This window comes from Acomys minous (genome assembly GCF_964271855.1).
Source record: "Acomys minous genome assembly, chromosome: 16".
Lineage (NCBI taxonomy): Eukaryota > Metazoa > Chordata > Mammalia > Rodentia > Muridae > Acomys > Acomys minous.
Window position 1 is genome coordinate 57,361,488 of NC_140498.1, and position 23,134 is coordinate 57,384,621.

At 48.8% G+C, this 23,134-nt stretch overlaps 1 pseudogene across 1 annotated transcript; it reads right to left on the bottom strand.

The window, feature by feature from the left end:
- Positions 1–18,316: 18,316 nt before the first annotated feature.
- On the bottom strand, positions 18,317–19,692 carry LOC311587156 (small ribosomal subunit protein eS6-like; annotated as a pseudogene). Its single transcript has 4 exons — positions 19,675–19,692; positions 18,960–19,302; positions 18,654–18,917; positions 18,317–18,451 (listed from the first exon to the last, which is right to left on the bottom strand). The product of its transcript is annotated as a small ribosomal subunit protein eS6-like (transcript).
- Between the last annotated feature and the right edge of the window lie 3,442 nt (positions 19,693–23,134).

Below are 23,134 nucleotides of genomic sequence, written 5' to 3' on the forward strand. Positions count from 1 at the left end.
CTAAAAATAGAACCTGAGTGAGGCAGAGCCAGCAGCAGGGACGTGTGGCCAGGGCAGTTGAGAGCCTCCTGGGGTGCAGAGCCTTCTGCTGTGTGCACTGAGAGAAAGCGTGGATGTCCTGCCCTTTCATGCTGACAGGCTGACAGGCTTTGCCTTAGAGTCCCCAGGGGGGACATCGACAGGCCCAAGTTCCCAAGACTAAGAGGTTAACTCTTTGGTTAATGTTCCCAGTGATATTTTTCTTCTCTTCTTTCAGTCTTTCCTAAATTCTCACAACAGGGCCTTGGAGACGTGCTCAGAGTTCACCAGCACTTGCTGTCCTTGCAGAGGTCCTGGGTTCGGTTCCCAACACCCACATGGCAGCTCACAACTGCCCTTAAGTTTTCACTCTAGGGTGGCAGTGCTTTTTTCTGATCTCCGTACTCACTGCACGTTTGTATGTAGAACACTCACACTAGTGCAGGTGAAATACTAATACACATAGGATAAAAATAAATCAATCTTTAAAATGAAAAAAGCAATAGTCAAACATGCCTTCTGAAAACAGCTATAGCTTGAATCTAGAATGTTCTCCAAAGACCCATATGTTAAAGATTAGTCTGTCTGTTTAAGAGTTGGGGGGGGCTACAAAGAGGTCTTTAGGCAATCTGGGTGTGTTCTTTAAGGGGGATTGTAAAGCTGGGTGTGACCTCAGAGCTTGGGAGACTGAGGCAGGAGGATTGTGAATCCCAGACTAGCCTAGGAGAGCCTGATTCAAAACAGCAGAGGATTATGAAGGGAACAGGGTTATGGGGCTCTTTGCTCCACGCCTTCTCTTTCCTTCCCAGGTCGACTATATGTCATCCCCGCTGTGTCGTGCTGCCTGTGCCGAGCAGCAGAGCCAGCAGATTGGGCATGAGTTGGTGCGGACCGTCTCTCCTTAGAAGCTGATTGCCAGCACTTGCTCTGGCGATGGGAAGCTGCCTAGCGCACGCAGACACTGGTAACCCTGCTTCCAGAACGTTCTCTCCGGTGGCCCTCCTAGCATCCCTCACTGAGAAAGGCAGCCTTCCTGCTGTGATCATGTCCCCCTCCCGTCCATCTGTCCGTCTGTCCTCTGGATAGGAAACATCAAACACTTCCTGTTCCCGGGGGAAAGAATGTCACCTCACATTCCCAATGAAGTCTAGTAAATAGGCGCGTGAGTCATTTCATTGAGTTCTCTGAAGAAAGATCCATGAATAGACCCTTTTGTGAGTCACTGGGTTACGCTGCAAGATGAGAACTGTCTCAGAGCGGTTTCCACAAGGGCAGGCTGAGGAGATGTGCAGAGCACTTCCTCTTCCGGCTGAGCATGTGCTGGGGAGGGGGAGGCGCATAGCTCGAGTTCATGCAGGGCTGTGCTTGACTCCTTGTCGCGACCCCTCGGGTACATCTCCGTCCTCAGATCCCTGCTCTAGAGTCCGGGCAAGCTCTGTAGAGTACTCCCACTGAAGTGAAAAACTGGGAAGAGGACATTTGGACGGTTGAGGAGTCTGACCCAAACTCAAAAGGGTCGTAGGATAGAGGCGCAGCCAGGGGCAGTTGGGTACATTGATGCCCTTTCTGGATCCTTCTTGACCCTCTGAGCGTGGCCACTGTGTCACACCTGCAGGACCCCTGGAGGATTGGGAGTAGCCATCCATTTCGATATCCAACGGGATAAAAATTAGTGTTCATGGGGTTATAAGGAAAGCCATGTAAGGAAGCTAGAACAGTCTGGAAATCATCCCAGATGTTGGGTTGTCTATAGATCCTACAAGAGCTGGAGTCAGGGAGGAAGAGAGAAAAGAGGTGAGGAGGCAATGTGGAAAGGGATATGAAAGGGGAAGGAGAGAGAGAGAGAGATATTCTCGATAAGGCAAATGAATCTGGAGCCCAGGAGGAAAGCAGGTGTGCCTCAGAGCTCAAGGTATGGGATTAGGAAGAGGATGTCCCCATGTATGTCCACAAAAGCTGTCTGCCAGTGCAGGAGGACGAAGGGAAGACATGCGCTGGTGTGATGCCCTGTTGTCACCTTCTGTGAATCCCTCATGTTTTGAACAGGAACCTGACAGCTTCATCTTTCACAGGTTCCCCCCAAAAAATAAGGCACCTGTGCTGTAGGGCAGGGCCGTTAGGATTTGGGTCTGTGTGTACCAGGACAAACAGCCCTAGAGTCCTCAGCTCGTAGCCTCCCGAGCAAAGAGGCTTGCCACCACTCAGGGAATTTCAACAGCACAAGGTACGTTGGACACTGGGGCACTTCTCCCGTTCGCTTAGTAGCTCAGATCTCAGACACGGAGCAGAGGCCTCATGGATGGGAGAAGCCATCTTTGGCCTTAACTTCAACAGACTCATCTTTGGCAATTTTCAGACAGCACACTCTTTGCAGAAAAATACTCCAAAGAAACAATCTGCTTTCTTAAGTGTGTGGTATTACATACTTTAAAGATACATATAAATGTGTGTGTCAAAGGACTGGTTTCCTTTGGATTTTGTTATCGCTGTTCTTAATTTGTGGTATTTTTGTTGTAGAAATGGCTTTCTAGAAATTTTTTTTCACTTACGACATTATTACCAGAAAAAATAATGAAATGACACTGGAATTGCCAAATAAGCAATTAAGACATGCGTTCTTAGTGAGTTGAATTTTCAAAATAGCTTATGATAGACATAATGAAAACTCTTAGTGACTACACAATTTTCTCGTATCTTTGCCTATACACATGTACACACACATAAGCGCGCACACACTCCTGCCCTGAACCTGGGCCAAATGAGTTTTTTTTTTTTCCTTCCAAAGCACAGTGTATATAATCACACAAGAACAGCATGTCATTCTACCACGTAGGTGACAACGCACCTTTCACACCCACCTCTGGGTCTTAGTGTCTAGCACAGTGTTAAATCCATGTTTGAAGGAGTGAGGTGCTTAGATAAAAGTGTGTTGACTGTTCCGTGATTTCATTGCCAAGTGCTGAGGTGACTTCGAGGCCTCAGTGGGTCATTGGCTGTGTCACTGTGCCTTGGGTACCCACAGGAATACTTAAAGAGAGACACAGGGAAGCAACGTCAAGGAGATGGGCAGAGGGCAGACACTGAGGAGAACAATAATAATAATAAAAATGTTGCCGGGTGGTGGTGGCACTCGCCTTCAATCCCAGCACTCGGGAGGCAGAGGCAGGCGGATTGCTGTGAGTTCAAGGCCAGCTTAGTCTACAAAGCGAGTCCAGGACAGCCAGGGCTACACAGAAAAACCCTGTCTCAAAAAACAAAACAACAACAACAACATGTTTCAACCACACCCAGCGACGCATGCCGCAGTCCTAGACACTTGGGAAGCTGAGGCAGGGGAATCATTTGAGCCTAAGAATTTGAGGCCAGCTGTACAATATAGACAGACTCCAACAAACAAATAAACAAGTAAACAAATAACGTTCTCTTTTGAATTTTACTTTATTTTTTGATAGCTTGCAGATATTTCTCGGATATCTAAAGTATATCGATTCTTTCATAGAAGAGCCTGGAATGGATTACATAATGGCCCTCCCAGTATTCTTGCTGTAGTGGGCTCCAGAGATGGCTCCGTAGCCAAAGAGCAGAAGACCTGCCTTTGATTGTCAGCAACCACCTGTAACTCTGGTTCCAGAGCATCCAGCGCCCTCTCCTGGCCCCCTTGGGCACATACATGCATGTGGTGCACACAAACTCACACAGGCACACACACACATATATAAATAAAAATAATTTTTTTTTAATTTAAGAAGAAGAAGAGCAGGAGGTGGATGGAGAAAAGGGGTGTGGTCCTCCTGTAGAAAGGTGTCACAGCCACTTTCTGTGTATTGGAAGGTGAGGGGTTACTAATGAAGGAAATACAAACCCAAGATTATACCCCCACTATGTTTTGGTTTGGTTTGGTTTGGTTTTTCGAGACAAGAGTTTCTCTGTGTAGACTTGGCTGTCCTGGACTTACTTTGTAAACCAGGCTGGCCTCGAACTCACAGAGATCCACCTGCCTCTGTCTCTTGAGTGCTGGGATTAAAGGCGTACACCACCACACCTTAGTACACTCCCACTATGTTAGCACGGTGTACGTACCTGTTGCTGAAAGAATCAAGTTTTCGGTTTAATACAAAAAACACACTTGTTAGAAAGAGAGGTCAGTAATGCTTTGGGACGTCTATAAAGATTCTGATTTTATTTATTTATTTTTTCTATACTGAACACGAGTTTAATGACTTTCCGTATCTTTAAAATGCCCAGCCCTCCCCAAATTAAGGAACCTGTCTGTTTGATCCTGAGATGATAGAAACCTGGGGTCCTGGTGCCTGGCCTCACAGTTCTCAGAGCATCACAGAAGCGGACAGGCAGAGAGAAAAGACAGGTTTGGATGCAAGCTCTTACCCTGGGGCCGTTGGGCTGGCCAGGCTGGCTGGCTCTCCAGCACCGGCTCAGAGGGAATGAGCTTTCTGATTGTGGCAGCTGGGCTGTTGGCCTTCGGCTGAGTTCTTCGTATGCTTTCATATAGCCATGCCCTTCCCTTCGCAGGACCGTCAATTCCCGTCCTCTTCATGGGAAAGTATGAACATCACAGATGGACGTGCAGGGCCGCCAGACTCCCACACCGCACTCCAGAGGCTGCAGACCTCCTCTGTGCCTGCCCGCCCGACGCCAATCAACTACATCTGATAGGCAAGCCCTTTTGGGGGAAAACTCAAGGTCTAGTCAGCCTCATTGATTGACGGCGGAAATTAGCTGCTTCGGAGATGGGTACATTTCTAAATCCAGCTGTTTTCTCACAAGCCGAACTCAGTCTCCAAGGGGTAGGGACAGAAGGAGACACAGCGCAGCAAGATTGTTCTGTGGTCACGTGTGTCGGAGAGGTGGTGGGAAAGCGCAGAGGTCTGCCGCAGCTACAGGTTGGTGAGGTCTGAGCTATTCTGCAGACGACGGCAAATCTGTCTAAATCACCCTCAACTCTGGTCCAAAGACCCGGAGTCTGCATGCCTTTGGCAGGTCGGGCCCCACCCCACCCCCACCCGGCAGTGTGTGGTGTGTAATCTGAACCTGTCAGCCCTAGGCAGAACGGACCCAAAATAGATGGACAGATAGCCAAGCAAGGAGCCCGCTGATGGGATGCAGCGGGATGGGACGGCCTGTGTGGGGGGCGGGGAGTGAGGTGGGGGGGGGATGCAGGAGGGGGGGCGCGGCACAGACTGCCTGCCTGGAGGAAGGGCTTTGGTTAAGAAAAACTGTAAACTGGCTGTGGAGGAGGAAGCGAGTTCCCAACACTTAGGAAACCAGTTACCACAGAGGAAGCAAGAGTTACAGCGGACTGTGAATTGGGCGACTATTTGTCATTCGTGTGGGAGAAAGCTAGAATGACGCTCAAGCACCAGCGGATGCCCAGGCGGGGAGGGGAGGACGGGGAAGGGGGGGGGAGGAACAAAGGAAAACAAACGGAGTCAAAGCAATGGTGAAGGAGGCCTTTCCAACCTCATGGTGTCATTGGCAACCATAAGGCAGTCAGCCACGTGGGACGCTGATAGAATTGCTGCCCCGTTCAATGGACCATTAAAGGAGCCGAGCTGACCCTAGCATGACAAGAATGCTCTTGTGGTCCCCCACCCCACCCCAGGCTAATTAGTCACGTGATCAGAGACATTCCTTTCATCCCTCCCTCCGCCTCCCCACCTGTGTCTTCATTTCAAGGCCTGTTTTCCTTCACCTGGCTTGGCCAGTGTCCCCGACCTCTAGGCCTCCATGCAGGCCCCTAGTCACCAGCTCCCCGCGCTGTGCACGCCGGAGACTTTAGCCAAGCGGTGCTAAATTGACCACAGGACTCCTTGCTTAACTCCTGCTTAAATCGGATTCCCTTATAAAGGGGGCTGGGGCCTGGGCTTTAGGAGCTGAGTGAGTCCTGAAGGGAGACAGTGAAGTTGTTCTAGGATCGGGGTGCCTACGGAGCTGGGTGATATAAAGCAAAGCTGCCGCTTCTGGGGGGGGCGGGGAGGGAGGAGACACTGGCTTTCTGTTTTTCTAAGAATTAGAATGTAGCCTGTGGGTGCTCACCAGCGATGGCTGCCTCATCTAGAACCATGAACTTCTTTGCTTTATAAAGTTGCCCAGTCTTGGGTATTCTGTTATAGCCACAGAAAAATTACCTAAGACGGTGAGGCAGGATTCTTCTCCACCTGCCCCTCAGCTGCAGGCGCCTGTGTTCTGCGCCCCCTGAGGACACTGGTCCTGATCATCCTACTGAGCTGAGCCAGCTCCGCGTCTTTGTTTTTTTTTTTTTTAAGATTTATTTATTTATTATTATGTTTACAGTGCTCTGCTTGCATGTACTCCTGCAAGCCAGAAGAGGGCGCCGCGTCTTGACTTGTTGCTGGCCTGTGTGGCAGCTCTACCCTCCTCATATGCCTAGGGTCTCAGATGACTGGTGCCCTCCAGGGTTCTGTCCGAATGCAGTGCTCACAGAACCGGGTCACTGATCTCCCCCCCCCCACCCCCCACCCCCACATCTAGGTGGGAACTCCTCCCCCAAACTGCCTCACTTACCTTATAGTATTACCGGGACTCCGTGAGGTTTGGAAGCCTTTGTGGGTGTGACAGTGCTGGCTTCCTGCCCCAAATGGCGCTGTCTAGCCTGTAGGGGCTGAACTCCTCCTGCTGGTCACCGTCTTTCTTGTGCTCAGGTCTTGTCATCGGTGGCGACCACACACCAGATTGTCCCAGGCAGGCACAATAGTACTCTCAGACAGCAGAGGGTGAGCCAGACTTCCTCTAAGGCCCTACCCCTAACCTGCAGACTATCAAGGGGAGCCTGGCCAGGACACTCTCCTAGGCTTCTGAGAGGCTGCATCTCCCAGCTTACCCTCACCTGGTCAGCTGTTACGCCGCCACTAGTGAATAGGCAGGGAGAAAGTAAGGCAAGGAGCACCCTTCCATCTGTGAGATGTGGGAAGGGTGTCCCCCAGCTCTGACATTCAAAGCCTATGAAATCGTCCCCTCAGTCCTTGTAGGGCCTAGTGTTTGTCACAGCACCTGGCCTGTAGTGGTTGCTTACTATTTTCTGAATAACAGGATGAATGACCATGCAGCCGCCTGTGTTGAAGGAGTGTGGGCTGTTCTGTAAGCAGACAGGTCTGGTTCGAAGTCGGGATCCGTCGACTGTCATGTGACCCTCAGCATCCCTGTGGTCTGTTTCTTTATCTGAGAAGTGACTGGAACACCAGGACCAGCTTTTAGGATTGTGGCATTAGGTGACTTAATACATGTGAGCCAATTAGCCACAGGCTTGCCCTCTGAAGGAACGCTGCAGGCTGGAGCTAAGTCACTCCCAGTGCAGAGCAGCCCCCCAAATAATCATTATTTGTAAAGAAAATTGGTCCTTTATATTTGTAAAGAGGATTAAAAAACAAAAATGGTTAAGATGATGAATTCTTTTATGTATATTTCACTACATTTTTTGAGACAGGGTTTCTCTATGTAGCCTTGGCTGTCCTAGACTCACTTTGTAGACCAGGCTGGCCTCGAACTCAGAGATCCACCTGCCTCTGCCTCCCGAGTGCTGGGACTAAAGGTGTGCACCACCATGCCTGGCATTTCACTACATCTTAATAAAATGTTTTTATTAATTCTTCGAAGACTTCATACACGCACACAATGCATTCTGATTATATTCACCCAACTCCTCCCCCTTCTCACTCCTAACTCCTCCCCCTGCTTCTCCCCCTAACTCCTCCCCTTCTCACTCCTAACTCCTCCCCCTGCTTCTCCCACTAACTCCTCCCCCTTCTCACTAACTCCTCCCCTGCTTCTCCCACTAACTCCTCCCCCTTCTCACTCCTAACTCCTCCCCCTGCTTCTCCCACTAACTCCTCCCCCTTCTCCTAACTCCTCCCCCTGCTCCTCCCCTAACTCCTCCCCTTCTCACTCCCTCTGCCTCTTCCCAACTCCATGTGCCCTTTTTCTTGCCTTGTAACTCCCGAGTGCAGTCTGTGTTGTCCAGATGCTCATGGGTGTTGGGCCACTCACCGCAACATGGTTGGCCTACTGGGGGCCACGTCCTCAAAACAAACAAAAAGTCTGACCCTCTCTCCCCTCCAACCATCCTCAGTCAGGGTAGGGTTTTGAAAGCGCCTGCACAATCCATGCTGGCGTGCTGATTGGCTCTATCTTGCACAGGTCTTGTGCAGGTAGCCATGGTGACTGTGAGTTCATGACTGCATCAGTCCTGTCTTACAGAGAAGACACTGTTTTGCCCTGATCATCTGAGACCTCTAACTCCTCTTATAGTATTTCTGCACGTTCTTCTGAGATAGGCTTGAGTGTGTGTGTGTGTGTGTGTGTGTGTGTGTGTGTGTGCGCGCGCGTGCGCACGCGCATATATGACATAAATGTCCTGGTTTTGGCTGAGCTCTCCACAGACACTGTTCTCTGCACTGTGCCAGGTGGTCAGCTTCTGTGTTAACCGCTGTCCGCTGCACAAGGAAACTGATCTGATGAAGTCTGACAGCTGCACTGAGATAGAGGTTCCTCACCCTCCGTCCACTTAGCAAAATAATAGTAGTAATTTCACCTCTGGGACCTATGAGAGCCTCAGATATAGGTTCTTGGCCAGATTTACAGTGAATGTGTTTCCTCCTGTTGAGCTGATCTTGAATCTAATCAGGAAGCACTTGGTTACCTCTGTAACATTTGTACCACTTTCGACTTGTGGGCGTGTCTTGCCAGGCTAGTTGTAGGGTTCACAGCTGATACTACAATTTTCAAAAGAAAAAAATGTGTGTGTGTGTACATATATTTATTTTTTTAATTTATTTAAATACAAACATATAGGCCTAATGTATATGAATATAATAAGATTTATTATCTTATTATAGTTCCCATCAACCGACCTTTCACAAGACTCAAGTCTGAGTATATTAGGAGAACTCTAGGTTAATTTTGTAGGCTAGGGGTATTTCTAGAGTTTTCCGAGCTAATGTCTTTTCTGCTTTTCGGTTACTGAAAACGCCTTTTATAAAAAAACATCATGATAATAGGTTGTAATTGGCAGGTGCCGTGTCCTAACAAACCACAATACATATCACTCCTGCGATGATGCTTTCTGGATGCCCCTGGCTCGCTCGCGATCACAAAGCTGAGGAACAGGAGGCTGCAGGGGCTGTCTGAGAACCTCGGTGGGATTTCACATACTGCAAGGCAAGTATTTGCTTTTTTTTTTTGGAGGGGGGAGAGTCTTTTCTTTGTTATGCCTGGAGTGGAAGCTAGAAAAAAAATAAATAAATAGGAGTGAAAAGGGGCAGGGGCACATTGGTCTTATACTGGCTCGGCTTTCTGAACTGGTAGCTTACGGACGCCTTTCCCCTTACGCCACTGGGGTCCAGGAACCTGTGGTTCTGAATCACAGAACCTGGTTCTCTCCCCTTGCCTCACTTGGGGAGAGTTCAACACGGGGGGGGGGGGGGGAGGGGGGGAGTTGGGAGGGGGTGGGAGGGAGGGGGGAGCGGGTGGAGCAGTGGGAGGGAGGGGGAGGGGTTGGGGTAGGGGTGGGAATTGTTCCAAATACTACTAAAATAGTCCTGGGTATTCCTCTTCATGCCATGTCTGTGACATCATCCTAAATGTTTGGTCACCAAGAAATGTACTTCCTCTTGGCTTTTAACATTCCTTACATAGTAAGATGCATTTCTAATTATATTTCAAATGAAAGCCAGATGTTTAGAACACTTTAATTTGAAACTTCTTCCCAAGGCTTGTTCTGACATTGTTGGGGTGGGGGTGCTGTTTGGCCCCGTCCTTCCCTGATTCCCTCTGTAGAGTTCCCAGATTTAACGATCTCAAGTATTTTTCCTGGGAATTTATAAATCTGCCTCTGACGGAAACTTGTTTATCTCACTGACTGTTCAGGTTAATTTTGAAGGCTGGGATGTTTCTGGAGTTTTCAGAACCATTCTTAGAATCAGGAAGGAATTTTCTAGATGACTGCCCCTTCTGTTTAGCCATACCTTGGCTTTCACTTTCTCGACAGTGAAACAAGAGCACTTTGTTATAACTCGAATTAACTCATGTAACATCTTGCCTCCAGCATTTTACTACTCGGGCTATAGGGAAAACAAAAGAATACATGAAAAAAAAAACGAGCCTCCACGCAGAAAACAGATCCCTTTTCCTTCCAGGGACTAGGCAGGTCTTCTGCCTAAGCTGGTCTAGCTGAGCACAAGCATTTCCTGCACCATGCTGGGAGGCAGAAGAGGGGAAGAGAGGAGAGGTCCCTGAAAAGTACATCTGTTTTTAAAGCTCCTGGTCACCCCCAACTAAGGTTGCTGTAAAGCAAAAAAGTGGGCATGGCCTGGGCCTAGGCCTGATTTCTTTCTGAGTAGCCACGGGAGGCAGGACTGCAGACGACATCTTTAGTTTGTTTCCCTTTACTTGGGAGTCCTTTGCATAGAATAGGTAAACACCTGAGGCTGGGGGTGGGGGGGATGGGGAGGGAGGGGGAGGGGGGGCGGGGGGGAGAGACAGGGAGGTGGGAAAAGGGGTGGATATTTGTGAAACAAAATGTTCAAGTGTTGTATCTCATGTCTCACACCAGAACAAAAGAGGTCTGGCCCCTAACCTTTCCTTGCCTGTGCCCTGCCACCTCCTGCTTGGAGAGAGATGACCTCTGGCCCCTTTGGCCTCTCACTATGAGGCTCTCTTTGCATTTCCTCCTTGGTCAGCAGCAGCGTGAATTTATTACTCTCTCTTCTTACTGTGGATGTGATGTGACCGCTCACTTCAAACTCCTGACGCCTTGACTTCCCCACCATTCCAAAAGCGGAATTATTAGCTAAAATAAACCCTTTCTGGGCTGGAGCCGGGACTCATGCAGTGGTTCAGAGCATATACTGGTCTTCCAGAGTACCAGAGTTCAAGTCCTAGCCCCTACATCAGGCTGCTTACAAACCCCTGTGACTCCTCTGGCCTCTATGGGTGCTGTACTCATGAGTATGTACCTACACATGCGCGCGCGCGCGCGCACACACACACACACACATACACACACACACACACATGCACGCACGCACACATACAACTTAAAAATTATTGAAAATATAGTGGGGCATAGTGGCATACACCTTTAATGCCAACACTTGAGAGTCCAAGGCAGGTGGATCTCTGTGAGTTCAAGGCCAGCCTGGTTTTACTGAGTGAGTTTCATTCCAGTATAGCCAGAGACTACATAGTGAGATGTTGTTTCAGAAAAACCAAACAAACATAAGTTATTAAAAAATAAACAAATCCAGTCAGGTGTGGTGGCGCACGCTTTTAATCCCAACACTCAGGAGGCAGAGGCAGGCGGATCGCTGTGAGTTCGAGACCAGTGTCATCTACAAAGCGAGTCTAGGACAGCCAAGGCTACACAGAGAGACCCTGTCTCAAAAAACAGAAACAAAAAAACCCAAATCCTTCTCCCTTTAGTTGCCTTTGTTAGAGTATTATATCATAGCAACAGCAAAGAAAGGCCCCCCAACACCCCCCCCCCCTGCAGCCAACCACGGGAAAAGTGTGTCAGCATATTGGGTCCTTGTTATGCAGGGCTGCAGTGGCCTCCCTACCTCTGGGCCGTGTGGGCTCAGGAAGGGAAGGAAAGGAAAGGGCAGGCAAGGATGAGGACTGCCCCCCCTCCCCCCCACCCCCCCCAACCCCCGCTGCACAGGAAGAACAGAGCCCTGCCTCGCCCCCTTCAGTTTCCACCAGTGCCCTCAGACTCCAGAAGTGGTCAGAGAATTCTGGGAGGGTTGTTACCAGATAAGCATGGCCCAGACACTTCAAGACCTCTCTAACCCGTGGAACAAATCCTTCCAGGGCTATCAGGAGGAGGAGAGGACCGAAACAGAGCTGCACGCAGTCCGAGGCATTCCACTGGGTTTTAGAGACCTCCTGTTATTGTTAAGACCGAGATCCTGGCCGGTGGTGGCGCACGCTTTTAATCCCAGCACTCGGGAGGCAGAGGCAGGCGGATCACTGTGAGTTCGAGGCCAGCCTGGTCTACAAAGTTGAGTCCAGGACAGCCAAGGCTACACAGAGAAAGCCTGTCTTGAAACAACCAACCAACAAACAAACAAACAAACAAAAAGAAGGAGATGTCATGCAACAGACACGATAGGGGGAGAGTTATCTGGGGGAGGGAAAGGAGAGAAGAGTTAGACCCAAGTCGGCCATAAGGGTAGAGAGACGCTGTGGGGGAGAGGTGGGGGGGGGCGCCTTAGGGAGACAGACAGAGGTGGGGAAGCCCAGAAGTGAAAGTTCAAGAGAGAGATGAGGTGCTGGGTTGTTGCTTTTATAGTCGGGCACATACCTGGCGGCTGTAAGTGATGACATCAGAGTTTGCTAGGCAACCTAGAGACAGGCTGGTGGATCGCTTGTGAACTAGCACCTCCATTCAAGGCCACACTGGAATTCAAGGCTTTGATGCTGAAAGTAATTTCAGAACCACAGAGCTGGGGCTCAGTGAAGACTATTTAAACACAGGCTCAGGCAGAGGGTCCAGGGAAAAGACCAGCACTCACTCAAGAACGGAAATTTCTCAAAGGAAGAATCACACACATTAGGGGCTGGAGGGTTGGCTCAGCTGTTAAGAACACTTGCTGCTCTTCTGGAGGACCCAGGTTCAGTTCCCAGCACGCACAAGGTAGCTCACAGCCACGTGTTACTCCTGCTCAGGGGAATCCAATGCCCTCTTCCAGTTTCTGTGGACACACACAGTACGTGCTCACACAGACATACGTGTGTATATATATAGAGAGAGATCAGAACAACAAATCCTTAAAATAAAATAGACGCGCAGCTCATTGATTTTTACAATGTTACAGACAGGATTTCAGTGAGGTTTAAAGTTACTAATTTATCAGTAAATGGTTCCTGGGGGAGGGGGCATGTACCTGATAGGACTGCAGCAAACACAAGTCTAGTCCACAGCAAGCAGGAAGATACAGCATCTTCATCGTAAATGGTTTCTGTCTGAGGTTTTCAGGGTATCCCTAGGGAAGGAGTGAGGCTCCACCACAGGCTTTAAGCCTTGTTTATTGCCACGTTAACATAAAACACCTACATATGAAAGCAATATTACTCCTGTGTTAGCAGCCACCCAAGCAAACGTTGTTTGTGCCGGGATTCTTGCTTTTCATTTACTGAGTGGCTTTCATCCGGCTTTAGGGTGAGAGGTCCTGTCTTTTCTCATGTCCCCGTGACTTCCCTGTCTTCCTATGCAGCCTCAGGTCCGTTCTCTGAGATTGTGAAATACCAGCCATGTCTCTGCTCTTAGCAGTCACGTAGCAGACACCGAAAACAAAAGGATCAGGTGATGACGAAATCGGGAACGTGAAAACAAACCAAAGATGAAATGTCTGAACAGGAACATGAGACGGTGATGCTAGAACTTCCCCGTGCAGACGGGGAGAGGGAGACAGACAGCAGGATGGAGGCAAGCTCCCTTGTCGTCATGGTTACGACAGGCGTGGTGCTCCTGAGATTTTCAGGAGACTTCTCCAGAGCCCTTGTTTTCTTCTGACTTGTCTAGTCTTCTGTAAGCACTTTGGGAAGAACCTACAGGGATAAGCATCTCAGGTCTCCTGCGCAGCTGGCAGCGCCTTCTTCGCTCAGCAACGTGGTGGGGGAATCCTCACAATTTAGTTTGAAGGAGCCCAGACCTCGGCAACCAAACCTGGGATTGAAATGCAATTTCTGAGGAAAGGCTAGAGGGTTCAGCAGGTTGACTCAGACTCCCAGGAACCCCGCAAGGGTTACTAAAAACTTCTAAATGCTCCGAGAGTGGGGCGTGTTATTAAGCTCTTAAAACAGCACCTCAAAACTCTTAAGTGCTTGCATCTGGTACCCCCCAGGCATGGGAGAGCTGAGATTCAGCACATCGGGAGAAAGGCAGGCATGCTAACGTGGTGTACAGTGTGTCTCACCCAGCTGATGCGCTCAGCTAAAAAACGCACCATTGGAGAATCAAACGGGAACACAGCGGGGAGGACAGAGAACCTCCAGCCACAGTTTGTGAAGCCCTCCTTCTGCCTGGCCCCCCAGGTGTTTCCCTAATGTGCGTATCCTGTGTGCTCGCCTCATGATGAAGTTTGAGGATGGAGATTACAAAAAAAACAAGGTTGGAGAGATGGCTCAGCGGTTAAAGCACTGGCTGCTCTTGCAGAGGACCTGGGTTCGATTCCCAGCACGCCCAGGCAGTTCCCAACCATCTGTAACTCCAGGTGCAGGAGATCCAATGCTTTCTTCTGGTCTCCATGGGCACTGCACACACACACACACACACACACACACACACACACACACACACACACACTAAATAAATAAATAATCTCAAAGAGAATGAGTGTTTCAAATGGGTGAAAGTGTATCAAAGCACACTTAAGGAACATTTTGGCAAACCGGAGACCAATTAAGGTGACTTTTCGCAAAATAAATTTTGTATATAAAACATGACAGGGATGCAGTGATGGACATGTGAGCTGGGGCTTCTTACAGAGTTCAGAGACCATGGGCACCTAAAAGGGTTTTGAAGTAGGTTTTCTTTGTAACTTTATATTTGGAAGAAAAGCACAGAGGGATAGCAGACTGTTTAAGTATTGAGTGTGTTTTCATACAAACTTCCAAAGGAGTTACCTTCCAAAGGTAAACACCATTAACAACTCCCACCCCCACAACAGGGTTTCTCCGTGTCACCCTGGCTAGCCTGGACTCAATTTGTAGACCAGCCTGGCCTTGAACTCGAAGAGATCTGGCCTTGAGACCTGTCTGCCTCTGCCTCCTGAGTGCTGGGGTCAGGCCCTTTAATAATCTCATGTGTTTGAATTCTCGCTGCCTGTTCTCCCAGGACATTCACAGCACCTGTGCTAGAATTCGACCACTCACACTGTCAGCCACCAGCACTCCTGAGGTCCTTTAGTTAAGTCATTTTAGATACATTTTTATTGTAGTGTAGGTCTAATGTTGAGTACTGAGCTATAAAGTTTTTGAAGAGGTGACTTTTAAGGACGTATGGAAAAGAGAAATACATTTTATAAGGTGCTAAATGATGTCCGCCATTGACCTTTGACTCCCAGGAGCTTTCTGTGCTGTTGCTTTACAAGTGTTTATTATATTGTCTTACACGATGTCTCTCATGTGGCACCGTGCATGGGAGCGCAGTGCCTGCAGACACCAGCACGGGGTGTAGGATCTCCTCAGAGCTAGCATTCCCCTTTGAAAACTACCCATCAAGGATTCTGGGAAACAAACTCAAATCCTCGCAAGAGGCTCCAATGTTTGTAAGCACTGATGTGTCTCTCCAGTCCTTAAGTGTTATTGAGCAGTTCAAAAAAAAAAATTGTCATGTGGGGTAGCGTGGCTCAGCAGCAAAAGTGACAAACCCGACAGCCTAAGTTGGAATCCACACAACAGAAAGACAGACCCCCACTTCTCTGACCTGCATAGACACTGCATGGCACGCAGGTGTCCACAAGCTCAGGCGCTAACTCCCTCGCTCCCTCCCCCGCCTCTCTAGTGGCATGCACACTCGTATAAGTGGATGTAATGTAAAACAAAATGAAAGAAAACAAATATCTACACCCTACGTTCAGAGGGGGAGAAAAAAGAAGAAGAAAAGAAAGAGTAAAACAAACAGCTCTGTACTGGACAGCACAAGAGTGACCAGAGAGGCGTGAGCGCCCCAACATATGCTTGCCGCAGATGTTTTATTTATTTGTTTGTTTATCAAATGCACCGACTGACTGGTGACTGGAGAGCCTGGTGCAGCTGCTCATACCTGGCTGCCAATGTCCACATTCCTCTGAGGAGCCCACATTTTCACAAACTTTTCGGTAAATAAGTACTTGACACCTCTGCTTCTCATGCAGGACGGAGTCAGAGGCGTCCACACCCAGCTCACCTGCCTGTGTTCTCCTGTCTTTTCTATGAGTGTCTCTACTGCCTCGTCTTGATTTGGAAGCAAAACCTCCAAAAACTACTGTGTTGTGCCTGACCCAGAAATAATATCACCCCCACCCCCACCCCCACCCCCACCCCGCAAAAAGTGGCTGTATTTTGGGGGAGATGAATTTTGCATAAAATCTGCATATTTCAATTTAATTTAAATGTGAAATTTGTTTAGCAACACGACTTCCCTTTTCAAGTGTCATAGCCTTCTGTGACTATGTGGAGAAATGTGTACTGTGACTAAGACAAAGCACTGATCTCATGTCTGTCACGGTGCTTATGGGTGTCACATGGACAAGAAGAAAGGAGCTACCTGCAAGTAACAACAGCGCCCTTTCTCTGGAGGGATTTTTTTTTTGAGATTATATCTCAATTGTTATCCCATCCCCTGTATCCTCCCCTCCCTCCCTCCTTCCATCCCGCTTTCACCCTATTGCCCTCCCCTATGCCTGTGACTGAGGGGGACCTCCTCCCCCGTTATATGGTCACAGTCTATCAGATCTCATCTTGGTAGCTTGCTTATCCTTTCTCCGAGTGCCACCAGGCCTCCCCATCCAGGGGACGTGGTCAAATATGGGGCACCAGAGTTGATGTCAGAATCAGTCCCCGCTCTCCACTCAACTGTGGAGAATGCGCTGTCCATTGGCTAGATCTGAGTAGGGATTCAATGTTTACTGCATGTATTGTCCTTGGTTGGTGCAGTAGTTTGAGCAGGACCCCTGGGCCCAGATCCACCTGTCCTGATGTTCTTCTTGTAGGTTTCTAGGACCCTCTGGATCCTTCTATTTCCCCATCCTGCCATACTTCCCTTACCTAAAGTCCCAATAGGAAGTCCTCACATCTGTCCCAATCTCCTGGAGGGTTTCTTATTCATCACCAAGTGCATCCGCGAAGGACAATAAGGGCTCATATTGGCAGATGTCACTTTCTGGCACCGGCTGTCACGGCATGTAAACATCCGGTGCTCATTTCTCAAGGTCTGTAAGCTTTAATGGCCCAAAGGAAGGACACGGTGTCCTTTGCTGTTTTTCCATACATTGAAAGGTGTATTAGTTTCAGGTTGATTTTCTTCTATTTAACAAAGTATCCTGGCCGTTTCTGAGACTTTGAATGGATTAGACGTTTCTAGAAAAGGTTGGTTCTTGTCCTAGGATGTAGCAGAAGTGAGCTCAGCCATCTCAAATCCTAATAGAAGATCCTTCTCTTTCTCCTTCTTCTTCTTCATCAAAAGTGCTTTGGAACATAAGCCAGACTGGCCTGGACCTCATGATCTGTCTGTCTCCTTCTCCTATGTGCTGAGATGGGAGAAGGGCCCCACCACATCTGGTCTGGAAGGTACTTCTGGTACCTTCTGGTCACTGGCCAAGCAGCCAGCCAGCCTCCTTTTAGTTTTAATTTGATGTGATATGGGTGTCATGTATTAGCTCCCTGACCTGAGGGGAGGGGGGGGAGAGGAGAGGAGTTAAGGTCACGCTTGTTTCCCTAGTTACAACTCCCCACTTACTTGAAGCATTCCGCTCCCCCTCAGGGCAGTGCCTCCACAACAGGCGCTAAGTCTGGCTTTCTCTTTCCCACAGATATTCTAATGATGGTGTCTGGTCTCTTGAGATGGGCTTATCAGAGTCAAATCCAGGGTTTCGTGCGTGCTCTGCCAGCACTCTATTACCAAGCTATGTCCCAGGCCAAAAAGGTTTCTTAAAAATGCATTTTATGTTGGGTGGCAGTGGTGCATACCCAGCACTTGGGAGGCAGGCACATGTCTGAGTTCTAGACCAGCCTGGACTATAGAGTGAGTTCTAGAACAGTCATGGGTACAAGAGAGAAACCATGTCTCAAAAAACCAAAACCAACCAGAAAACAGACAAACTAAACCTGTATTTTACGCCAGCTGTGACGATGTGCGCCTTTAACTTTCCCCCCCGCCCCATGTATGCCAGGCTTCCATTCCGTGTTGTCTCAATGCCAGGGCCTGGCATAGGATGTGGTACAGGCAGGCGTTAAATGACTTAGTTTGGAAGATAATAATAGCCAAAGAGCCTACGCATTCGACACACAGAGCTCTGCATCAGCCACACTTTCCCCTGAGCTGTTCTACCTCACACATCTTTTTTCCCCCCCAAGGTATGATCATTCATTTTTTTACTCTTAAAGATTTTTTGTTCGTTTGTTTTGTTTCATTTTTTTGAGACAGGGTCTCTCTGTGTAGCTTTGGTTGTCCTGGACTCGCTTTGCAGACCAAGCTGGCCTCGAACTCACAGCAGTCCTCCTGCCTCTGCCTCCCGAGTGCTGGGATTAAAGACGTGCGCCACCACGCCCGGCACTTCAAGACTTATTTTTGACTGGACTCAGACTTAGAAGTAGAAGCTCTCAGCGGGGACAGCCCACGTCTCTTGGCAATCTGTTCCTGGAGCTTTTCTTTGGCTTCCTTCATTCTCTTGGCCAGAAGTTTAGCGTATTCTGCAGCCTCCTCGTTTTTCTTTTCTTTTCTTTTTTTTAAAGATCTATTTATTTATGTGTATGAGTACATTGTCTTTATGCACACCCGAAGAGAGCATCAGATCTCATTACAGATGGCTGTGAGCCACCATGTGGTTGCTGGGAATTGAACTCAAGACCTCTGGAAGAGCAGTCAGTGCTCTTAACCGCTGAGCCATCTCTCCAGCCCCCTCCTTGTTTTTCTTAGTACGCTGTTTCTTCAGAGCTATGCATCGGCGTTTGTGTTTGCAGGACACGGGGAGTGACAAGAGGCTGACTCTTGGTGCTTTGGTCCTGGGCTTCTTACCTTCTTTGTTTAAGGGCTTTCTGACAGCCTATTGGTGGACATCATCTTCTTTACAGATATTAAAGAGCTTTCGGATTCTGCTAGCTCTCTTAGGTCCCAGCTGATGAGGCACAATAGTGTCTCTAAGTCCAGGAATATCTTCCTCTTCTCCCTCCCTCTCTCTCTCTCTCTCTCTCTCTCTCTCTCTCTCTCTCTCTCTCCAATAATCAAGTTGAGAATTCTCGGATTGGCACCCACAGTGCATCCACAGACAGACTTGTGCTTCCTCTGTCCAGTTCTTGGTCTATAACAGGAACGCCCCTTACTCAAGAGCAGGCGCACTCTGCCATGGGTCAAAACGCCTTGCTTCATGGGAAAGCCTTGCTTGTCGGTCCCACCACTGACTGGTCTGGACCACATAACCCTTCCACTCTACCCAGAGTGACAGCAGCTCCTTCTGCGGCTGTGCGCTTCTCATAGAATGTACGAAGCTCGCGTTCATCGTCCACTTCTTTGAGTTTCTGACAGCCAGTGGCAGGGACACAGCCGATTGTCTAGACCGCCTCAGACACCACAGTCCTTTGTGTGCTACCTACATAAGTCTGGAAGCACAGTTGTTTTCTATGATTTTGATGTCCTGTATCCCCATGGCTATCTGGTGCAATGCCTGAATGTGTTCCCCCCATCCACCCACCCACCCCCCGCCACAGCTCACGTGTGGGGAACATATAACGGTAGCTACAAGGAGGTCTTCTATAAGAAAGTTCCTTAAGGTCAGATGAGGCTGTGAGCTTGGATGGTGACGGTGTGCGCGGCTTTACAAGCAGAGCCTTCCAGACCCCAGCACTATGCCCCTGGACTTCTCCACCTCCACAACTTGAGAAATAAGCTTCTTTCTACAGGGAACACTTTGCCCCTTCTCCTACCTTCACCGTCTTTCCCATGATCCCCCTCTGTCTCAAGCTACTTCTAAGATGTCTTCTCCTGCACCCTGCCAGAAGTAAGACCTTTCATTTAAACTCCCTAAGGACGCGTATTGCTGCTTCCGATGTAGGTGGGTTTGACGTTGTTTTACATCTACAGGCATCTATGAAGCATCCTGGAAAGAGGACACTGAGCGGAGAGAGGATATTCCGATATTCTTCCGCAATCAGAACGTCGTATCCCACCGTCTACTCTCTAAGAGCCAATCCAGCAGCAGCAAAGCGAAGGGATCTTTGTTTACAAACGCAGACCAACAAGCCATTGAGGTTGTGTGGGTTTCTGCATATGGTTAACAAGGTTAGGCAGTAGCGATATTGCCAGACGTGTTATTTTAGTTCATTTTCATTATTCAACAAGAAGTGTAAAACATTTGGCCCTTTCCGTAGCGTGGCTGGGGGAAATGGCTGGTGTTGTTTCTTTGCTGTTTGTTTTAAAGCACTTGGGACATCTCATCAGAGGACACAGTTTAGGGAATTCAGAACTGGACGTTCGTGCTGAGGACACCCACACAAACTTCTCCTCAGGACACTCACACAAGCCTCTCCTCAGGACACCCACACAAGCCTCTCCTCAGGACACCCACACAAGCCTCTCCTCAGGACACCCACACAAGCCTCTCCTCAGGACACCCACACAAGCCTCTCGTCAGTAGCTCCCGTTCCCTCACTTGCGCTCTTTCTGAACTGAGGGCCCCCACCCTGGGAAACAGAAACCCAACCAAGCATCTCTCTCTTGTTTCCAGAGGCTGGGAGCCAAAAATAGAAAATTCCAAGTTATAAGGCCCAGTGTGTAAAATCCCGTGAGTGTCTTCGGCACAGTTGTGATGCTTTTCCTCTGACTGGGAGCTGGCAGCTCTCTAATGTTGTCTCTGTTCAAAAGACCTGAACAAATCATCGTGTTTGGTTGACGACTAAAAGACTTTTACGTTTTGTGGAAATCTGTGCTTAATGTATTCTCTGAGTATGTTTTAAAGGACTTTGACAAAGAAGTGAAAATGTTGTTGGAGTTATTACTACTAGTGCTGCTATAAATGTTCCTGAATAAAAGAGGTCAAGATGGGTCGGGCGTGGTGGCGCACGCCTTTAATCCCAGCACTTGGGAGGCAGAGGTAGGTGGATCACTGTGAGTTCGAGGCCAGCCTGGTCTACAAAGCGAGTCCAGGATAGCTAAGGCTACACAGAGAAACCCTGTCTCAAAAAAAAGAAAAAAGAAAAAAAAAGAAAAAAGAGGCCAGTTGGTCTATGGCATTTATTTATTATTTATTTATTTACTGTGAATGTCTCCGTTTTATTTTAAAGATGTGTGTGTGTGTGTAAGAGAGAGAAAGAGACAGACAGACAGACAGACAGACAGACAGAGTGAGCCCAAAGAGGCCAGAAGATGGTGACAGGTCCCCTGGAGCTGGAGTTACAGTTGGTTTCTAGCCCCGCAATGCATATGCTGGGAACCCAACTCCAGTAATGTGCACCCAGAAACACTTAGCAATCCTTCTCGATCCTTCCAGCCCCCGTGGTAGACTTCTCTTGTGCTTCAAAGGGGGGGCTCGAACACTCAACGGCAAGGCTCTCAACGTGTGGGATGGGGCTCAGAAGCACAGAAAACACCTGTTGTGCCTGAGACCCGAGTTTTGGTCTCCAACACTGGAAGAGGGAGGAGGCTGGGGAGGTGGGTTGGGGAGGAAGAGTGCCTGGATCCCCCAAACCCACACAAAGGCCAGAGGGAGGCAGACAGAGACAGGAGGATCTCTAGGTCTCCTTGGCTGGCCAGCCTTGCTGAAGAAGGTCAGGTTCTAGATTCATCGAGAGATTTATCTTAAGGGAATAAGGTAAGACACATTATTCCCTCCTCTGTACTAGACACACACACCACACACACACACACACACACACACACACACACACACACACACACGTATACTCACACAGACACATACAGACACACATATCCTCACACATACATACCACACACTCACACATATACACACACACACTTGCACTCAGATGCACACCTGCACACACAAGAAACAAATACTTGGGCTGGAGAGATGGTTCAATGGCTAAGAGCGCTGCCTGCTCTTCCAAAGGTCCTGAGTTCAATTCCTAGCAACCACATGGTGGCTCACAACCACCTATAACGTGATCTGATGCCCTCTTCTGGCCTATAGGTGTACAGGCAGGCACAACACTGTATACATAATAATACATAAATAATCTTAAAAAATGAAAAGAGAGAGAGAGAGAGAGAGAGAGAGAGAGAGAGAGAGAGAGAGAGAAAGAGAGAGAGAGACAGAGTAGCCTTGGAAGTAGTGTGTTTTGAGTTGACAGACGTCCTGACAGCTCTAAAGAAACAAATGCTGTTTCCAGATTCCAACTAGGAGAGTAGAAACAAGAAGATACAGACGTAAAATCCCATTTTTGGAGAAAGACCCAGGAAGCAGGGGTACCCTGGGCCAGAAGCTTCTGGAAGCTGCCAGAAACCTGAGTGGAGCTCAGACCATCCCTAAGGGAAGGAGCGAAGGGCTCAGTGACAGCAGCTGCCACATGACACTTGCAAGAACTCCAGTCTGCCCGGAGGTTAAGCCAGGTGATGTCTCCTGGGAAACTAAGTCTGACGTCACCCTGATGATGCTGGAGGCACACAAAACAAGACCGCATGACCCCAACCTATTCTTCTCTTAGCCACTGCCAGGAAATAGTCGAGCTTTCCGTGGAAACCCAAAATTGGTCCCCAAATTGCCATGCATCTCCAGTGGGGCCCCAGCCCACACCCCTCCAGCTCTGTAAAGACTGCACTTTACAGTTAGTCAAGATCTCTGGCTCACACACCCCCTCTCTCTGTCTGTGTGTGTCTTTCTGTCTGTCTGTCTGTCTGTCTGTCTGTCTGTCTGTCTCTGTGTATGTCTTTCTCTCTCTCTCTCTCTCTCTCTCTCTCTCTCTCTCTCTCTCTCTCTCTCTCTCTCTCTCTCATATACACACACATACACTGGACATGAGCCAGAAACAAACAAATGTCATGTAACCCCTGTGGTCACTATGGTCACTAACAGGCTATGTCTTTGAAACCTCTATGAAACCATTCCTTTTTGTAACTCACACCACACAGAAACCACCTCAAGATTTCAGAATGCTCCCACCACACCTAAAGGCACATGGCTACCCTACAGACTTGTTCAAACTGGGTCTGACCTGGTGAAGCCTCCATAATGCTCCCTGACAATACACATACTGAAAAGCTATCTTGGGAATTTGCTTCTGTGACAGAAATATCAGGCAACCACAAAGAGCAAACCTTGGCCAATCACAGGCAGCCCAGCCACAGGGAGCAAACCTTGGCCAATCACAGGCAGCCCAACCACAGAGAGCAAACCTTGGCCTATCACAGACAGCCAATCACAGAGAGCCA